The following is a 22,689-nucleotide window of genomic DNA, read 5'->3' as shown; positions in this document are numbered from 1 at the left end:
TCATAGAAATGTTGAATCATAGTTTGAAATACAAGAAAGAAAAACCTTTGATTTGCAGTATGTAAGAAAATTTAAGGACCAATTTAGACCTTAGCCTAGGTGCCAAATTTATTTAAGCTACCTACTCTTGCACCTGCTTGAGGGTACACTTACTCTATGAAGTATCGGAGTGGAGACTGTTCTAAGTTGCTGGTTAATTCTAGCTGACAGTAAGCTCAGTTCTTTCAGCACACTTATATCAATGCTGTGGTCTGCAGCAGCACTCTGACTTGCTTGGCATGTAAACTCCATCTCAAAACTGCAATAAGATGTCTACAATCACTTCTACCACTGGACTACAGTATAGTACACATGTTATACAAACAATAATTGATAATCAAGTGGGTGGGTTTATTTTTATTTTTTAAATGTTTATTTATTTTTGAGACAGAGAGAGACAGAGTTCAAACAAGAGAGGGGCAGAGAGAGAGGGAGACACAGAATCTGAAACAGGCTCCAGGCTCTAAGTTGTCAGCACAGAACCCAATGTGGGGCTTGAACCCATGAGCTGAAAAATCATGACCTGAGTCAAAGTCAAATGCTTAACCAACTGAGGCACCCAGGCACCCCTGGGTGGGTTTAGTTTTAAGAAATTGTTCTGCCCTATGAAATACATCAGATCTGAGACAGCTTACCAATTCTCTTACCCAACCTTGTTTTCCAGAGTTTGATGGAACTGATGAGGCCAGTCTTCCAAATGCCATGAGCAAAGTTTTAGAGTCTTACTAGGTCACTTGGTCTTTCTGGTAAAGCAACTGAGACTACAGTGGAGGTTTTGGAATCCTGTTACTCTCTGTAGCTTCACAGGATAGTTTGCTTGGAGGATACCTTTTTGGGCTCCTGTTGTAGGTAGTCTTTCATGTCATTATCTTTGAAGCAGGCAATACTCAAAGGGCGCTAATATTTTTCCTATATTTTATTGCTTTATTGGAGCTGAGTTTGGGTTTTAGTTTTTTGATCTGCATATCATTTGCTAATGAAACAAGTTATAACTTTTAACTGAATGTGTTGATTTGGCTAGGAAATAGTACCTAGATATTTGGTCAAACACTGCTCTGGATGTTTCTGTGACGCTTTTTTTTTTTTTTTTTAATGGGATTTACATTTAAATCAGTAGACTTTGAGAAAAGGTGATTGCTCTCCATTATATGATGGGCTTCATTCAATCAGTTGAAGGTCTAAAGAAAAATACTGACCTCCCCTAAAAGAAGGGATTCTGCCAGCAGACTGCCTTTAGATTTGAGCTGCAACTATTGCCTGCATTCCCCACTTATGACTTACTTGCAGGTTTGAACTTCCAGCCTTTACAACTGTGTGAGCCAATTCCTTAAAATAAATTTCTTTCTATTCCTTCTTCTCTCTCCCACCCTCTCCCCCTGGTCCCACACAAACACACACACTGTATTGATTCTGTTTCTCTGGGAAACCCTAATATACAAATTATCTATATGTGGTCAAAAATATTGCAGATTTCTAGCACTGATATATCATACTCTTTTTCTATTATTCTTACCTGTATGTGTTTTTCATTCTTCTGACAAGCTGTTCCTGTAAACGATTTTTCAGATAAACTTAAAGTTATTCTGTGGTGCTAATCCATACTCAGATAAGAAAGCCAAATTAGGGCAGTTCTGCTCTAGGTCTTAAGACAAGAAATTCTAGTTTTCTCTTCTGATTTACTCCTATTGCAGAGAGAATATAAGATGTGAAGATCTACAAGGTTGAGGTATAGGGAAAAAATGAGAAAGCAAAATTTCTGGCCCTTTCCATCCTAGACTGTAAACAAATGACAAGGGGAGACATTATAGGTCACTTGCAGCCTTTCTATGCTTATCAGGACAGGACATCAGAAAAGGATTTTAGTCCAAGCTTCCTTAGAGCAAAATAGAGGATGCATTTATGAATTTATATCAATCTATATCTATATATGAAGATATAGATAAACACATATACATATATGTGCATAATATATAAGTGCATATTTATATCTGTAACTAAACATAAGTAAGTAATTAGTCAAGAATAGACTTGTTCAGAATTCTGGCGATTTTCTCCTAGAAGAAAAAGTGACAGTGGTAAGTTCTGCAGAATCATTTGTGGAGTTGTCACCGTATTGTTCTTAATTGTTATTAATGGTAAAAATGAAAGTATCTATTGAGAGGCAGTCTCTGAGCTGTTTCTACCTGTGAGAATTAGTTTGTTTCATTGTTATAGGAATTGTTCTGATAGAAGCATGATTGCCAGCATTTTATAAATGAAGCAACAGAGATTCAAAGAGGTTACATAACTTTCCTTTGATTACATGTGTAGAATCATCTTGACATTTCTCAAAACTCCATCATTAGTTTCAACTTCTGTCTTTTATTTTTTTTTTTTTAGGGCAGGGCAGTACTAGGACACATCTTTTAAACAACTCAAGTTAAAATTTTTTTAATATTTTTCATTTATTTTGAGAGACACAGAGAGACAGCGTGAACAGGGGAGGGTCAGAGAGAGAGGGAGATACAGAATCCGAAGCAGGCTCCAGGCTCTGAGCTGTCAGCACAGGGCCCGACGCGGGGCTGGAACCCACAAACCATGTGATCATGACCTGAGCCGAAGCTGGACACTTAACCAACTGAGTCACCCAGGCACCCCAAAAAACTCAAGTTTATAATCATCCTGCCCTGATTCACCTTGGTCTATTGAGCTTAAGCTCTGGTACATATTTCTCCAAAGCACTTGTATGATGTATTGTCATGACTCCCGACATGATTCCCGACACTGGGCCTGATTGAGCAACGTGCCCAAGATTGTACAGGGATTAAAGGAAGAGTTATACACTCAAATTTTTCGTTCCCCTGTTCTCTTAATTTTTTGAGCTATGTCGCCTTTCCAAAGACACATTATGGATAACAACGTGCCTTTTGAAGTAAAAAGAACTCGTATGTTTCTAGTTTTGCCAGTCTAGATAAGAAACGCACAAACCTCACAGGCTTCTGAACAAAGTTGTTAGGGTAATATTTTAGTGATTATATTTCTCTCAAGAAATTATGTCCATTGTCACATGCTCCTTCTCCAAGTAATCAGGGGATATTAATGTTAAAGAGTGAAGAGAAATATATTATTATGCTCTTGTTCTATATTGCCTAGGGACTGTCACTCATTGCTTTAGAAGTTCATTTGAATTTTTGTTGTATAGAAATCGTAGCTAAAAGGAAAAATTCCCTCAGGCAAAATTAAATGGGATATTTTACATACACAGAAAGAAAAGGGTTAATTAAACCATCACCTTTAGAGCCATTTTTCTAGGACATTTCCTTTTACAGAATCTATTTGGGGAAATGTATGCAAATTTACATGGATTTGGTGAGCAGTAAAAGGATATTGTAAAACTTCATTAATTATAAATTCTAGAGAAGAGATAAAATGGACTTTGAATGAACTGAGTCCATTTGTTCCATTATGTACATTTATCTGCACATATGTGGAATTTACAGAATTGAAACTCCATTTATTGGACACCTGCTAAAAGTTACTCAAGCTAAGTGACTTACATTTGCTATCTCACTTAACCTTTATATTTCATCCATGAGATCGCTACTGGTATCCCCTATTTTATGTGTTAGAACAGTAAGGCTCAGAATAGCTTGCATAATAATGCATAAAGTAGCAAATCATGCAGCCTAACCAATTCTGACCTAATCTCTAGCCTCTTCACCTGCTGTCCTTCCCTGTGCACATCCCTTCCATATATTCCTGTGTGTGTGTGTGTGTGTGTGTGTGTGTGTGTGTGTGCATGCGCATTTAACTATAGTCATATATCCAAGGTACTTCTATTTTTCTGTTTGATAGTCATAGAAATACTGTTTTTGTATTTTGAATAAAATGTTATCCATCCCAATTTGCTAACTCAGTCAATATTCGTTCAAAAGAAACATGTTTTATGTCTTATAGATTCCTTTCATTTCTAAACCATCAGGATTTTTAAGAGGAATATATGATACAATTTCTTTAAAATTTTTTAAACATTTATTCATTTTTGAGAGACAGAGCATGAGCAGGTGAGGGGCAGAGAAAGAGGGAGACACATAATTCGAAGCAGGTTCCAGGCTCTAACCTGTCAGCACAGAGCCCAATGCAGGGCTCAAACTCACAGACTGTGAGATCATGACCTGAGCCAAAGCTTAACCAACTAAGCCACTCAGGTGCCCCGCTACAATTTCTTAAATCTCTTTGTGGCATATGAAGATGGAAGTATTTTCCTTCATTATTAAATTTTTGTGCAGTGATAAAATCAAAGGACTTCATAAAGTTGAACCATTCCTGGTTATGGCATTGTATTCTTTCAATGCATTTAATAACTATAATGTCAGATTTAGTTTGCAGATATTTTACTTATGAGTTTTTGCACTTGTGCAGCTGTCACAGAAAGGACAGGGAATGACAGAATAATGCAAATGTAGGTAATTTATGTAAAATAATAAGCAGATGAAGATGGCTCCTAAGATTTGAGACTTGGTCATCCTTGCCCATTGCATAGACCAACATCCTTTATCTTCAAATTCCCTGTAAGTGATCCGCCAACTCACTTAGTGCTAATCTGCTGGAGAATCACATCTTCTTGGAGTGTGTGTGTGTGTGTGTGTGTGTGTACGTGTAGGGGTAGTAATATGTATCCCTGTGACATATCCCCAAATGTGATCATTTGATGATGAGTTTACCTGCTGATCTGGAGAGTCAAATATAAAATATCTGTCAGCTGAATCACAGAACATTCATTCTTCTTCACCCCTTTGAAGCTATGATTAGCCAAGTTCAGCATATTAGTTCACAAATACTGGCTGGGTTTAATCAGGAGTCAATGCTACAGATTCCCCTGGTCTGACAGTATAGTCTTCAAGACTATCAATCTCACAGCATTTGTGTTAAATAGTTTATTCATTTTGGTGTGGAATTGTGAGGATTTTTTAAAATGAATTTTATTCTTTCTTCAGGGATTTAGTTATTATAGCTGTTTCAAATATGAAGGCTAGCATAAAGAATACTGTAATGAACACCTGTGGTAAGAAACAAATTGCTACTGAATAATTTGAAACTTTCTTTGTATTCTGTTTCTTTCCCCCATCTTTAGAGCTAAATACCAAATTCAAGGTGGTTTGTACCTTTCTTACTGAGTTTCTGTATTGTGGTAACAGTAGTCTATAATATGGGCTTACTATTCTCCATTAATGACAGGATGTTATTTGTATCACTTTGCAATTTAATTTTCTTATTTAGTCTGATGTTTTAAAAATTCATCCCTGTCGATATATGTGGACCTAGTTTGTGTTCTTTAACTGCTGTATGAATTACATATAACACACCACACTGTTTTATACATTTCACTACAGATGGACATTTGGTTGGTTCTATTTTTCTATTTTTACAGCAAATGTTACAAAGACATATTTGTATATAGTTTCCTTTATCTTATGTGTTGGTGGAACTGTTGGCGGAAGACTAAGCTCATAGTCAGGTTTACTATATCTTGCCAAACTGTTGTCCAATAGTGAAGGCGGTCTTACTGTGTATCAGCTGGTGTTGGGAATCCTTTATACCAAGTGAAAAATAGCAGGTTGAGCAATTGGAAGTACCCTCAGGGGAGTGGGAAAATGGTTTGAAGGTAATAAACAGGTAGGCAAATGTCACCAAAGAAAAATCTTTTTAATTTTATAACACTGCAAGGGAAGATACACTGGCCATGATGACTATGACAAAATGGAACAGTACACTTTCCCTCATTCTGATGGGCGTTTCTGTAACAATCTCAGTCATGCAGAAGCCTCAATTCAAAATTTTACCATCATTTCAAGAACAAAGAATAAATTAGAACTTGCCTCATTGGAAAGTGTTCCATGCAATTATTGTAAATTATTTTTCTACCCACCCCGTCTCATTTCACCGAGAGTTTCAGCTCCTAGAACAGATCCATCAAAGGAGAGCCAGCAGGCTCACTGGCCCAGGCCAAATCTCTATCCAGAGGTCCTGGTGAGATGGGCAAAACAGTTTGATCTAAAGAATCCCAGAATTGGTCATGCAACAACACTTCTGTACAGTATGCCTCTGAGAATAGAAATATGATTGTAATAGCCATAAGAATAGTTGGATACTGTCAAAGTTAACATATAGTCATTTCATTAATCAATCCGTGGGGCTTGAGGAGAGAAATTAATATTTGCAGAGATCAAAACAGATTACACATCTGAAGATTGTGGGCTTATCAGATTTCTCTTTAGTCATTCTACTGTGCTTATTGTTTTTGTTATTTTTAATTTTTGTTTGACTTATCATCAGAATGTTAAAAAAATTTGTGGACCAATTTTTTGGTGCTGTAGGATTGTAAGTTTCACTGGAAGCTTGGGAAATTTTACATCAATAGCTGCAGCCAGTTGGACACTTATTCTGTGTCAGATATTTACATATATTTTTTCAATAATCCTAAAATAACACTGTAAGATAGGAATTATTAATGTTTTTCAAAATTATATGAGAAAGTTAAAAAAACTTGTTCAAGGCAGTACTACAGTAAGTAGCAGATCTGTTATTCAAAATTGAGATTTCTTATTTCAAAGTTTGTCTATGAGTAATAAATAAATGAGGGAGTGAGTGAACAGATGAAAGTGGTACTACAATAAAGGTATGTGCAAATACCTAAAGGCTCTCCAAGTCTCACAATGAAATCTTGAGAAGGCTTGACGGCAAAGGCACTTCAAACAGTGATCTGAATGAAGTGTGAGTTGTGGTTTTCCTGACGGACAACGACAGTAAAAGAGCTCCAGGCAGAATGAAAAACATACGCAAATGGATAGAGTGACCTAAAAAAAAATGAGCACATGATTTGTTTGTTGAGGCACAATTTAGTATTGAAGGAAGCAGGTGTGCTAGAAGGGAACCAGATTATGAGGCACCTTGGATGCTGTGTGTACCACTCAAGGTCTTAGCAGGGAACGTATGGACACTTAGATGATATACTTGAAAGGACATTAATGCATAGGCTCTTTACAGAGGTGTGAGCAGGGTTAAGAGAAACCAACAAGATATGATGAAGCATTCCTCAGCTATCAGCATCCGTGAGCTGTGGTCACTCATAGTCTTGAAAGGAAAAAGGAAGAAAGTGAAGACAATACCACAGAGAATAATTGCAGCACTAAGAGAAGACTCCTTTTGGGTAGAGAATATGACCAACTAACCACATGGGAAAATTAAACTCCTAAACTCCTTTCACTTCCAGTATCCTGCCATTGCCTTTCATTACCAAATCCAAACAGAAGCCAGGTGGCAAGGTGGCCAGTTGATGATGCAAGTACAGATCAGTCTCCCAGAGCAGGGAGAGAAAGGGTAGAAAGTAGATCTAGATGAAAGCATGGAAGATGCAGTACAGGGAAAAGAAGTTCTACTGCACAGATGTTGGGGAACCATGGTGGAGTTTTAGGTGGGAGAGTTGGAGGATTAGATTGGAGAAAACAGAAGGTGGCTCTGGTAACAGAAAAAGAATAAATGTAGAAAATTAGTGAAATAGTAGAGAAGGAATGGAATTAAGAAGGATTAAAAGGATTGTAGGTCTGCTTAAAGAAATGACTGTGGCCCAGGTGAGGAAAGACTGTACATTAGAGCCTTTACAGTAATTTACATCACAACTAAAGCCCTGTCAGGAATGTCTGCAGGAAGAATAATCATCAGTTTCCTGAATTGTATATTAGCATACATGTCTCATATGAGGAGTAAGTGCTTTCTAGCATTAGCTAAAGATGTAGTACCTTTCATAGAAAGGATACTTACTCTAAAATTGAAGCATTCTTGTATACTCCTGGCCAGTAATGATTTTTAATCAAGAGAAAAGGTACCTTTTCCACCTAAAGAGTTGATTTGATTATTGAACAGTGAAAAGAATCCAAATTCATTGAACTTCTAGAATTTTCCCTCAGGATTAAAAACATTAAGAATGTGAATTATTATTTCACTTTTATCTAGCTTACTAGCTAGATATATTGATAAAAATTTTGTGAACATGTGCAAAGTAATGTCATTCCTTATAAAACTGAAAAAAACAAGTTTTCTAAAACTTCATAGGTCAAAGACCTTTAAAGGTAGCAAGTAATAAATTGTTTAAAAAATTCCAAATTATGCTTGGAAAAAAAGAAAAATTCTAATTAATGGTTAAAATTAAAAAAAATTTTTTTAAAGTAAGACCAGACCACAAAGCCTGATTTGTGAACTGTTTGAGAGTGATGAGTTAATCTTGGTGGACATTAGTTTCCTTTCCTGTGCATTGAGCACATAAATAAAGTGAAAGACACATATAAAATCTGAGATACATGATGCAAACAGAACCAAGGGATGCCTGTGCCTCCCTTATTCTTTACAGTAGGGTGTCCCCGAGTGAGAAGCCTTGGATGATCATGTAGATAGAGAAACCTGTCTGGTGAGTGGGATCTAAAACCATAGGGTCCCCATTCCAAATTACTCTATAGCAGGGACTTAAAATGGGGAGGAACATTTTGGCACTCAAGAGTCTGACTTATATAAGATAATATTCTTGCTTAATCACAGTTACACCTTTCTACATTTTCGAATCCTGCCACTAATTGCGTAGTAACCTTGGGTAAATTGTAAAGACTCGCTGTGCTTCATGCCCCTCATCTTTAAAATGAGATAATAATATTACCTTCTTTATAGATTTATTGGGAAGATTAAATGAGTTAATTCATGAAAAATACTAGATGGGTGCCTTCCATACAAAAAACATTTAAACATGTTAACTATAAATTCATTTCTGGTACTTCTAAGCCCACTAGTGATTTCAGGGGAGCAGACTTTTTAATGAATCAGATAAAGAGGTTTTTACAGTGCCTGGAGGATACTGATATCATATCTATCATCTATCTTTCTATGTATCTATCTGTCTATCTCTCTAACCATCTCTCCATCTGTCATTTATCATTTATCTGTCTCTTAAGAAATTACTGAAAGTAGGAAAAAATAAAATTGAGGACAAATAAAAATGAATAAGAAAAAATCAGAAGGGAAGAGAAAGAGCAGATTAGGCCCAAAGGAGCTGAAAAGAAGGATTGGAGTAACAAGAGTCAAACATAGATAAAGGAGGAAGTTAAAGCAGAAGCATCCATGATGGAAGAGAGAAAATATTGGTTCACACTGAATGTTGATGCAGTGGTATTGTTATATTATAGCATATTACAGTAATTGTTTTCTCATTATTCTACTAAGATTTATGGGGAGTCTACTATTTGTAAAGCCCTTGAGGATTTACAGACATAAGAGATTTCTGCCATTAAGAAGTTTGTCATGAAAGAAGCTTTTATATCCAGTGTATTCTTCCTACAAGAATGGGAAAGTGAATACCTTACTTTGTAAATAGCTTTGTTAATTATAAGCAATGATTATAAAGAGATGGGGCCTGTATATATAGCCATCTATTCTCTGTAAGCCCAATTTTTCCTTAGAACTAAGTAAATTGTCTCAGGTAAGTGCTACACTGCAGCCAGGGATTCTGGGGATAATCCCTGTCCTCAGTGTGGTGAACTTGGGCCAAGGGCCTCTGGCCTCAAGCACTCGCCTCTTTGTTGTGGCATGGCATGTACACATCACATTCTGCGCATGCAAGAGGAGTTATTAGGAAACAAGGTTTCATTTGGGCTACTGATGAAAGTATTTCCCTTTTTCCTTCATTACAAAAGCTGATGACACCTATTAATTGATGAAAATATGATCCTGAATGGTTACTGTTTATAGGAATAGATTCATATTTGCATGTTTTTTCAAAGCAAGGTTTTGTTGGGTAGCATCATTAGAAATATGTGTCTAATGCAATTTAGCACAGTTAAATCAATTCTGGGACTAATTGTTTTGCCATCAGGGTAAGGCCATTGGGGTGTGATTACAACTGTTGGTGATGGCACATGTCTTTCCCCCCATCTTCGAGGGGGAAGATCATACAAAGTTCACCAAAGAGTCATTAATTCCTCTTCCTCAGGGCTGTCAGCTCAGCAGTAGAGTTTCATAATTGATAATGTCCAACAGATTTCTTGGCAGGATCCTTGTTTCTAGCATTTGTGTTAGGAAAAGTAGACGATTTCCCATCTACAGTTAAATGCTATTTAACCCCTGGATGACTTCCTGTAGTCTTTGATCATCAGTTGCAAACTATATTAGAATTTCTAAAGCTTTGTTTTGATATTTGGGACTTCACATTATGGATAGTTTTGAAATAGGTGGAAGTCTGCAAATTAAATCCCTAAAATTTTGAATTTGCTAATAAGACCTTAATGAGATACATATGCATGTAAAATGAGCCAGACTTCTTTACAAATACAGAATATTCAAAAAAGAATTAAAAAATGCAAGGTGAGGAAGGGCTGAGAGGAGTTGTTTAAAAAAAAAAAGTTCAAGGCATTCTTGATGTCCCAGTTTTAGAAAGGTAAAGTTTTTAGACATGAGCACTACTGGTTTATATTCTCAACTCTGCCAGGGAGGTTGTTGCAACTTCCTGGGGAGAAAGACCTTATTTTACATTTTCCACCTTAATATATATTATCTTTCCTTTTTTTCCACCATGTTACAGCTATTTCAATCCCTTTGAAGTTAACTCATCAGCCGGCATGAACGTACGCTACAGGTTCTGATTGACCTTACCTCAGCGGAACTGAGCACTGTACTAGAGAAAATAGACTCAAAGGCATCGCAGAATCAGAGTGGCTTTACACACTTGTCTTCCAGTTTCTAATCATTCTACAGAAGATTGTCATGTAGAAAGACTCTAGAGATGTTATTAAAATATTCAAAAGGAGTCTTTAGTGACTGTGTGCAGAATATTTCAGGATTCTATTTTAAACTCAAAATTCTTGAAAGTAAAATATGAATTATGTATTATTATTTGACAAGGCAATGGTCACCTTTTTTATCTCTCATGAGGTCCTTTGAATTATCTTGTATTTTTAAGATGATGGAGAGGGTATGTGCATACTATAGAGCCTCTCCCACGTAGGGTCCTTCCTGTGGTCTGGGTGGGAGTATTAGAAACTGCTTAGTGTGAGCACAAGGTCTTCTTGGATAGCTGGAGCTTTTGGGGTGCTTCTTGCTAAGTGGGCATCAGGATGTCACCAAGAGGGATAGAGGCTGTCATTTCTGTGAAAGGACAAGTACTACACAAGGCAAACAGCTACTTTGTTCTACTCACATCATTTATAAAGTCCTGTTTGACCTTAACAAAGTAGAAGTGAGCACTGGGTAAGGAAATTAGACTCAAAGATACTTTATTATCAGAGCTGTTTTTCAGGATTGTTATTCCAGCTCATAATCATTTTGCAGAATGTCATCATCCTGAAAGACTCTAGAGATGCTATTAAAATATTCCAAGAAAGATTTTAGTGACTGTGCCTGGTATATTTCAAGATTCTTCCCACTGTATAATGATTTAGAGGATATCTAGTTAATGTCTTAAAATAGGCCTTTTTTTCCATTGGAAACCTAATGAATAATTTTCATTATAATTTAAAGAGAAATTAGAAAAAGGAAATAATTTAAAGCCTGCTCAATTCACCCTCATTTCTGATAATAAGCCTTTGTCTGCTGGGCCCTGCCACTGCCCTTCCTTTGTAAAAGGATATTTAGCACATGTTCCTTCTTATTGGGTAGCATAATTGGAGTTGTTAGTTATGAGGGAAAAAATGAGGTTAAAATTCTCACATATCATTTACTTACTGTTCCAGGAGGTTAAGATTGAAGGAGTCTTAAAAGACATGAGGGGATCCTGATAATTGCCAAAGATAGTTTTGATATGGTGTCCACTTTTTCCTCATATTACATGAATATGTCTCAAGAATGGGAAAACAAAACAAAAACAGCTCCAGAGATAAAGGGCTTATGGGCATAGACAAGGACAGGATGATATAGGGCACTGTGTCAGAACTCTGGGACTTGGCTATTCCACACTTCTTTGCTTCAATCTGAGCACAAAGATTCTTCACCAACATTAGAAAAAATAATGGGAAGGTTCTCCTGAAGAGCTAGATAAGTTCTTGATGAAGTGACAGCCTTGAAGCTCAGATGCTAGGGTCTAGTCATGGAGTAAGTATGTTTTCAGGAAATTAGACTACTGTCTTTACTAAAAATCTATATACATGCAGTAAGGCCCACGTTTGTCCAAGACATGATATCTCCAAAGAGTATTCCAAGCAAACAAGAAGGAATCATGAATATATGTGCACTGAATGGAGATGGTCATTTCAGCCTTGTGGAATTAGTGAGTAATTGGGTTGAAGTCAGGGTAGTTGGAATATAATTCAAAGATTTTTCATATGCATAGTATATTCCACAGAGGAGAAATCTAAGACAGATTCTGCTACAACATGTTTCTCAAATGTGAGTCAAGCCTGTTCAGAGCAAGCAATGTGTAAGGTGAAGTATGCTTGACTTGGCAAGATATAAATCCAGAAAGACTTGAGTTCATATGTTGGTTCTAGTATCTTGTAAGTGAGAACACCTCAAACATGTTAATTAACTACTCCCAACTGTGAAATTCTTCACCTGTGAAATAAGATTACTTAAAATTATGTCTCTGCTTGACACCAAGATTTCTCTTAAAGAATGAATGTCTTTATTTAGCAAAAAACTCTAGTTGGGGTAGAGATAGTGAACCTTTAGGTACATGAGTTTGTGTGAGGCAAGGGAAGAAAGCGACAGTCCATCTTCTCTGGTAAGTTGGCGAAAATTGCCAGGGAAGTTTATTTGTACAATAGGGAAGTATAATGTTTTATTTTGAATCATCTTCTATATAGTCTTGCAATGAAGTGTTTGTCTCCATCACCCTCTGAATCTCTTCTCTGTAAAAATCTATCAAAAACTCATCATCTTCTATGAATGGCAGTTTGTATGGGAAGAGGACATGGAATCAAATGAAAACTGGATTCTGAGAGGAATTCAATTCTGCAAAAGCAGCAATGTTGGAGAAGGCACTGGACTTCCTGTGTGAATAGAATGGAGTTTGAAATAATTACGTGGTGACCTTAAAGGATAGTGTACTCTGCTGATACTTTCATAAAGCAGGTGATATAGTTGTGAGAATATACAATTAGATAAAATTACATAATGTAAGTATGTTATTTCAACAACTCAGTCTATCCACACCTTTCTTGTAAACCCGTTGCTCCTCTTTTCTTCACCTCCCCTGGATTTCTATGCCCTCATGTTTAACATGCCCACACAGGGTTTCACTTTACAATCCTACTTGGATCTGAGCCTACTGATAATGTTCTATTATGAAACTCTTTGAGCATTTAAAATGGAAATACTAATGCATTTTTCAGAAAGATTTGAAGATTCAGTAAATAATATATAGGAAGGGGACAGTTTATAGAACTCAAAGTGCTATAAAAATAATTAAACAACTCACGACTGCTATAGTAAGAAAATAATAAAATAAAAGAGAAAATAGAGTCTTTTCTTTAAACAAACACATCCTGCTCTGGATGACAGAGCTGGAAGGAGCCTTAGCTCTTCTTGATGGGGTCCCTTCTGTTTAACTGTATATAAGAACCAGAACTCAGTCCTCTTGATGGCCAGGCCAGGACCCCTTATCTTTTCTGGGAGCCTCTCTGGAGAAGTTACTGGTGACCGCAGACTCATTAGTATGATATTAGACTTAGAAAGTCCTAGCCTCTCAACCCTTTCATATCAAGTGTCTTTTAAACCCAACTTTTGACTGAGTAGTTAACTATACCTAGAGATGGATGTCAGGCACTTAGATCAGGTTCTTGGTTTGGCCAGTTTATTTTCTTTTGGTTGTCATGGTTGGACTTGAACTATGAGCTTACTGAATGTGAATAATGGCTAGATGCTTATTTTTTTTACATGCAAATTTGACAGTATTGATTTAGGATAGGTTGAGTTGGGGGTAAGAGTGAGGCTTGCCTTTCTCCAGATTTTTCCCTGCAACAATGGCAACAATATGTAGTTCTGATACCCTTTTATATACATGTTGACAGCTCAGATGTTTCCCCCTCTGTCTTCATGCACCCTCCAGAGAGAGCATGCACAGCTCCCTTAACCTTCCCACATAGACTTCCTTCAAAGCTCCCCATCTGTTTTTCTTTGAAGAAGGCCCATATAGAAAATCAAAAGGGCCAGTATAAAAAAAGTACAAATATACTTTATTTTGCTTTTCCTATCTACTTCATTTTTCTTGTTTGTTCATTAGCAGGAAGAACTTACAAAAAGGCAATAGCCTTCTAAATGGGTAATTGGCTTTGGTTCACATAACAACACAGCTAAGTCAAATATTCCTTCTGAAAACATTACAAGATAGATTTGGTGCCCACATGAAATCAATGCCTGACTACAAAAGACAAAAATAAAACAAAACAAAAAGTTTGCTTTTAATTCCATTACTAAAGAGTTTATTAGATTTCATATTAAATATAATGCAGATGATTAGACATGAACAGGAATGTGGGTGACATTTTTTAAAGACTTTCTCTTGGAAGCATACAAGATAAGCCTAAACAATGCTTTGTTTAGGTTTCCCTGAGAGGCTGAATAGATTTGAAGCCACTCAGTATTTCAACTCACATTGAGTCTTGCCTGCAATCCTACTTTAAGACTGAACTGTGCACAATGGAAAGATTGTGTTTATAAAATACACACACACATCCACATACATATAGAGTAAAACCTTGGTTTGTAAGCATAATTCATTTTGGAAACATGCTTGTAATCCAAAGCACTTGTAAATCAAAGCGGATTTCAAGAACCACTGGCTGTTGTGATCATGTGACATTTGACGTCCTGTGCTACTCATAATGCGAGACATTGCTCATTTATCAAGTTAAAATTTACTAGAAATGTTGACTAGTCTTGCAGAACGCTTGAAGAACAAGTTACTGGCAATCCATGATTTTTCTGTATATTCATTTGCATGATGTTGCTTTCTTTTTTACATTTTTTGTTTATTTTAAATTTTTTTAAATGTTTATTTATTTTTGAGAGGGAGTAAGAGAGTGTGAGCAGGGTAGGGGCACACGCACGGAATCTGAAGCAGGCTCCAAGCTCTGCGCTGTCAGCACAGAGCCCAACGTGGGGCCTGAACCCATGAACCAGGAGACCATGACCTGAGCCAAAATTGAACACTTGATCAACTAAGCCACCCAGACACTTCTCGTGTTGCTTTCTGAGGTTGAGATTGAGGTGTTGGCTGTTTCTCTCATCTCTCTCTTCTCTCTTTTTTTTTTTTCTTCTTTCTTTCTGAATAGGAATACTAAATGTATCTCCAGTGTTCAGACATTATGCTGGTGGGATTTTTCCAGTGTCAGCTTTACTAACAAAAGCAGGTAAAATAGAAACTAATATGCTTTTGACAAAGCCAGTATTTTTAATGTTTTAGTTTATCTAGAGTTGGTATTTCTGTTGTTGACATTCTTCACCAGAGATTTTAGAAGCTCTTAGAATAGAAACTTTTTAAAAAATCATTTCTTTTTTCCAAGAGTGTATAGGGTTGCAAACAAGATATTTGACTGTGATTATAATTATATTTGCTAGAGTACTGTCAGTTAAGTATCTGACTTCAGCTGAGGTCATGATCTCATGGCTTGTGAGTTTCAGCCCTGTGTTGGGTTCTGTGCTGACAGCTCAGAGCCTGGAACTTGCTTTGGATTCTGTGTCTTACTCTCTGCTCCTCACTCACTCGTTCTCTATCTCTCTGTCTCTCAAAAATAAACATTAAAAAATTTTTTAAAAAGAGGTGGTTTTATGTAAAATAATTTCTAATTTAGTTTGAATCAGTGCAATTTATAAGTATCATGCTTTTTATACAGTATCTTATTGATTTAAAAGAAAATTAAAGATCAATTGAAAATTTTCATAGAAAATAGAATCATAGATCTTTAGAGAAACAGAACTCTTTCCCCTACTCCACACCCCCTCAAAAATACAAAGAAGTAAAAATTTATGAATACACATGGTGTGCCATGCAGCTAAATGTAAATCTAGAAAGTCCCCCTCTACTGAATTTGGTACCAGTCAAGTTTTTAAATAATCTTTGTTAAAGTGATGTTTAATTTTATGTGTCAACTTGACTGAGTCACAGGGTGCCCAGATATTTGGCTAAACAATATTTCTGGTTTATTGGTGAGAGTGTTTCTGGATGAAGTCAACATTAAAATTAATGACTGAGTAAAGCAGGAAGCACTCCTCAAGGTGAGTGGGCCTCATCCAATCCACTAAAGGCCTGGAAAGACTAAAAGGGCTGCTGAAGGAAGAATGTGTTTGTTCTGCCTTTTTTTTGTGCTAGAAGATTGGTCTTCTGCCTTTAGACCCAGCTTCAGACTGAAATGTATACCATCAACTTACCTGGTTCTCAGGTGGGACTTGATTTGGCACTATATCATCAGCTCTACTAGGTCTGGACTTTTCAGTGTCCATGACTGCATGAGTCAGTGCCTAATGATAAATTTATATATATGTATATATATATAAATATATAGTATATATACTATACTGTATATAATAATGTATAATATATATGTAACTATATGTAATTATGTTTTATATATAAATATACATTTACATATATAAGTATATATACAAAAGTTACGATATATAGTATACACACTCACACAGCTTGAATGTATTAGGATACTCGAGAAAGAGAAACATCATTCTCTCTGTGTGTATATATATATGTAATTAATATAATATAATATAATATAATATAATATAATATAATATAATATGAAGAACCCCATGCTGGAGAACGTCATCAAAAAGACATGACCACTGATTGATCCTAAGAACTCAACCTGAGAACCTGGAGGTTCCTCATTCCCTCCCCTGTTTTGGGAACATGGGTTCTTCTTGCCTTTCCCACTCTCAGAAGTCACTTTAAGGAAAAGACCTTAAAATACTGATGTGGTGTTGAGATCACTGCACACTATAGGTGACTAAACCTAGTTAAGACCTCTTGATACATTTTCAAGATTTGGCGGGATCTGTGGGCACAGGGATCATTTGTCTTGCTGCCGCCCATGACAAGCCTGGTATGTAAGTTCCCTTTGCTTACTGAAACTGCCACCATCAGACTCAAAGTCCTGCCTCCTTCCTCAGTCTCTCTCTGCTTCTGAGTACTGGGGTCAGTTTCAGATGACACCAGGAAAGCCCCCTAAGAGGGTTACAAACCAACTCCCTGACTAATGTGTTTAACTTATTTAAATGCTATATGATAACAAAAACATGAAAGAGAAAGCCAATCTTGTGGTATTTTTCAATGCAGTACATCATTTTCCTTACATTTATATTTCCAAATTCTGAATGTATAAAATGAGTCCAGCAAATTGTAGTAATGTAGTAAGTGTAGCTTTTTATATGATCTCTCTACAGCAGTTTCTGTACATCAGTGCCTGAACTTCCATTAATACAAAGGAATTACCTACTTCTTTACCATAGATGGAGTTTGAAAGATCAATATTTTGGAAGAAGATATACTTTGACTTCAATTTATGTGAAAGAAACCCTTTAAGAAAGGATGGATTGGAGAAGGAAAAATAGCTGAAAAGAGAGGTATGTCACCAAAGGAGAGAGAGGTGATTGTATGCTCTTGAGTCTCTTTTTGCTGATTTCACATTTGTATAAAGGTCGCTGTAGTGAAGGTGATTCTCCCAAAGCGGACCTGGCACATCTCCACTCTGCTTTGACCCACAGGAATAATGCTGGTGATGTGAAGTTGCCTTCTTCTAAGATTTAATTTATTCTCTAAGTAAAACTGTGTGAAAATATAAACTACCAAACAGATGCCAGCTTGCTATCTAGGGCAGCCTGACCCACTATATAAATTCTAGGGAGAGTGAAGAGAGAAAGGATTCTTTTTTTTATATGGGCTTATTGTCAGCATAAGTACTGGAATATTCTTCAAAAAACAGGTAGTCAAGTCTCAATTGTTTATTTATCAGGATCAACTTGACTGCTTTCTGTAGATCACTGCGACACGGTTAATGTTAGAAAAGATAAGGCAAATTTTCAAAAAGAAATGGATTAAAGCCTGAGCTTTTGTTAGTTCCTGAGAAAGAAAAATAAAATCCATATATCTATTTTTTATTTGTACAAAAGGCCAACTTCAGTTTCATACCATATTGAGTGTCATCATAAGATAGTTTGGCTATTAATTTTTGACATCAAAGGAGTAATATTTTAAAATTTAACTTTTTTGTTATCTCTAAATATTAAGTTATTACATGTTAAGTGTGAACTTAACATGCTGCCTTGTCTTTATATTACCTAATGATTACTGAAGAGCATACCTCAATTTCTTAGCCATATGTGTTCTAGTGCATACTAATAGGAATTCACTAATGATTTAATTTTCCAGTTTAAGTTTTTAGAGAAATCTTCTAATTATCCCCAAATTGGAGCTCTGTGTTTTTTTCATAGTCTTTGACCTCATAGTTGCTTTAGTTTCATATTTGCTGACTTGTAACAGAAACATGTGTTCTCGTTACTGTGTTAGGAGCTACAGAGGCAAGGTTGAACAATACATACATGAACACATGTTCGGCCCTCAATGGTCTTCCAGTCTTTGGGTAGGAGATATTTCAGAGGATCCGAAGCCCTCCTGCCATTCTAAGTGTTACGAAAATCATGCGTGGGTTCTTGCTAGAAGAAAGTGTAGAAGTTCAGAGAGAGAGAGGCATGAAACAGCCTTAGGTATAGTGAAGTGGTCTGAAAAAACATGACAAGATGTGAATGAAGTCTTTTATTTTTTATTTCAGGAGTAGAATTTAGGGATTCATCACTTACCTATAACACCCAGTGCTCATCCCAACAAGTGTCCTCCATAATGCCCATCATCCAAATGGATGGGCCCATCTGCCCACCCAACACCCCTCCAGCAAACATGTTTGTTCTCTGTATTTAAGAGTCTCTTATGGCTTGCCTTCCTCTCTCTTTTTATCTTATTTATGAATGAAGTCTTCATCTTAACGTATCACTAGTAAAAATGGCGGCAGATTGGTTGGGAGGACAGTGAAATGGCACAATTAACCAGCATAACATGGCTCATACCACGGCGATATGTATGTTAGAGAAAATTAAATTGAGAGCATTTAAGTAATATATTCACTAAATTTCAATTAACTGGTTTAATTACTTGGTTCAAGATATTCTTAATTAGCTCAAAATCACAAATAACTTAAATTCAGGCTCTGGATTTCTAGTATTTATTAGGAAAAAAGTATATTATTCACAGAAATTTTCATAATAAAATGGGGATATAATATAAATACTCACTCGGAAGTCTAATCATAGCTGACAATCAGAAGTAAGTTCAAAAACTCTAAGTATGCTATGTTTCCCCAGTCTGCCTGGGCTCTTTGTAGCAGGAGATTTAATGACCAGCTGATGCACTCTACTTTTCCTTTATCTTCATCCTATTGGGCCACTTATATTGGAATACTTCTGTTAAATACATTTTTGATCTCTTTTAAACAGTTAAAAGCCTAGAAAAAAGTTTATGTTTGGGGAAACGGGACTAGCCTATTTTAAAAATATCACTATGCTGTTCAAACAAAAATATACTAATTACAAATAATTCAAGTAATGCACCAAAATACAAAGAAAGTGTTAGGAAAATAACTCACCTAATAAAAATTATTTCACATGCATATGTATGTATATATAGATGAAGAGAGCAAATGAGAGTAAGAGAGTTTCAGGACATACTCTTCATTCCAAATGATATTATCTTAATTAAAATATATTAATTTAAAAATTTTCCAAAGTGGCTAAGAGACAAAACAAATTTTAATTACTACAGAAACACCACTAAATGTTTCTTAATCCTTTAGCTTAGGAAAAAACAACCCCCGATATCCTTCAGCAGGTAAAAAGTTAAACAAATACTGAACATTCTTATCATGGAATACCCAAAGGCAAAAATTAATGAACCATTGACACACAGAACCACCTGGAAAAATTTCCAGGTCATTCTTAGTGAAAAAACCTTCTCAAAAGATCGCATGCTGCACAATTGCATTTATATAACCTTTTTGAAATGGCAAAATTATAGAAACAGAACAGATTAGTGGTTGCCAGGGGTTAAAGATGTGATGGAGTGGGCAGGACATAAGTTTGACTCTAAAAGGGCTAAACTGAATCATGGTGGTGAACATATTCTGTATCTCAACTTCGTCAGTGTCATTGTCTTGCTTACAATATCCTGGTTTGGTCTTTCAAGAGGTTACCAGTGGGGAAACAGGGTGATGCAACCCCAGATCTGCCTGTATTAAATCTTAACTCAATCTACAATTCTTTCAAAATTGGAGGCTTCACTAAAAAAAGTAGAGTTTATGAGGAAAATAGGTTTGAGACACAAGACAGAAAAAAATGAGTAACTTTAAAAAGATAGGAACCTAATTAAAATATAAACTGTATTGTACATGTTAAGCGGTCAAAAAATACATAAAGACTACAAGAATACAGGCATTTTATCATGGAAAATAATATCCCTCAAAACCCAAGGAATTTTGGGGAAGTCTTTATTATGTTGGTTCCTACAGTTTTTATGTTTTCAAAAAATATCACAAAGTTCTGATGAGTTTTTATGAGAAGAAAAATAAAAATCAGGCTTTCTTCAGAGTCTTAGCAACTATGGTTATTTTTTGATAGGTTATAGGAATAATCAACAACATAATAGAAAGCTGCTACTAGGAAGAAATTCAGAGCTTAGATAATCTTGTCATTTATTCAAGGGACTTGGTCAGTCATAATGTGAAGAAAAATAACTACCGTTTTTTAGTACTAGGCTGTCATGCATTAAGAGTGAAAATAATTTGGTTTTGAAGGTATTTTTTTCCCTACAAACTAACTCTGTAAAGGCTTGGAAAAAAGAGTGAAATATAAGTACCTTTGCTTCATTTTAAGCTGATCTTTGTAAAATGGAATTCTTCCAGTGTAAGCACTTAGAGTACCATTTTGAAGGAAGTGTAATACTGAGATGTGTATGAAAGTGTGTTAATTTAATCCGTGTGTGCCTGTGTTTAGCAACCAACTAGAGAATTAATATCTTTCCCTTCCATAGTGATAAAGACTCAAATTCTTCACAACATTGTAAACCCTTCTTAACTAAATCATGGTTATGATAATAAATTCACATCTTGAAGGCTTAAACACAAGAGAATAAAGAACTTAATAGTGAAAGTTAATGGATTACGATCCATTTAAACTGTATATTCAGAAAGACTATGTTTCATTGGGGAGCTTTTGCCAGCTTAATAAATGAGAATCTTCTGCCTTGCCTGGAGGAAATAAGCCTGGTTAGCCACACAGTAAGGTCAGCTCACTGATCAAAACTCTGCTGGGGAAGACAGAAGGTGTTTGAAGGGCACATTTTATCTCCAAACCTGGACAATGACCTTGACATAGGGACATTGTTTTCCTTTATTAGAAAATATCCATGTACAGTGATTTCATTTTTGTATTAATAATTTGAGAAAAAAAGTAACTTTTCACTGTAAGATAAAAAATACCTATAAGGGTAAAACCTCAAGTTATTCCCTCATCTATTTCTCGTTTGTGGGGCTCAAAGACAGAAGCCGCCTTAATTAAGGAATTAAAATATTTCATGAAACAGAGGACTTGGTGTTTTGCTAAGAGAGTCAGTCAGGCTGGTTTTTGGAATTAGGCCATATAACCCCCAAGAGATCTTCTTTGTTCCATAGGCAGATCTATTACCATATTGCTCTGAATATTTATTAACTAACCTGAAACAACTGACCAGCCACTCTGAAACAGGTGCTGGCCCTGCCCCTGGTGTGTGTCTAAAGATGCACATGGGAGAGAATTAGAAATTAACACCATGAATTAGAAATATATAAACTGGGCAAGCGGACAAGGTTTTGCTCAAGGGGTGGAAATGGAGGAAGAGAACATGACTCCCTGAAAGAAAATAGCCATAAATGAAGTGGAAGTTCAGGAGATGGGGCCAAACTGCACATCGGGCTCTACAAGCAGAGAGAGCGGTGGGCCATGATAAGGTGTGAGGTTGTGTCTGGCCATCTGGCCACTAAGGACACACACATAGACATGCACACATAAACACACACACACACACACACACACACACACCCTTCCCTTTCCCAGGCTTCCTCCTGAGAAAGAGAGACTGGTGATATACAGGAAAGAACTATATCATCATGAATCCAGTTTTGCAATGGGACATTCTTTAGGGAAAAAAATGGTAGTAAATGTAGAGGAGGAGGAAAGCCAGCATTTAGAAAATTTGCCATGGCCTGGGATACCTGGGTGGCTCAGTACATTAAGCAACTGAGTCTTGTTTTGGCTCAGGTCATGATCTTGGGGTTCATGAGATAAACACTGCATCAGGCTCTGCCCTTCGCCTACTCTCTCTCTCTCTTGCTCTTTCTCTCTCTCTGTCAAAAGAAATAAACTTAAACAAAAAGACATTGTTCCATGGCAGAGGCAGTGGGGATAGCAAAGATCTCTGATTATATGTGTAGGTGATACAAATCACGAAATTCATGTACATGAAGAAGTATAACTTTTTCTTTTTTTCCAAAGTTTTATCTAAATTATAGTTAATTAATATACAGTGCTATATTGGTTTCAGGAGTC

Source organism: Suricata suricatta, chromosome 3 (genome assembly GCF_006229205.1).
Source record: "Suricata suricatta isolate VVHF042 chromosome 3, meerkat_22Aug2017_6uvM2_HiC, whole genome shotgun sequence".
NCBI lineage: Eukaryota > Metazoa > Chordata > Mammalia > Carnivora > Herpestidae > Suricata > Suricata suricatta.
The sequence above is the reverse complement of the archived record's forward strand: the minus strand, read 5'-3'. Positions refer to the sequence as shown.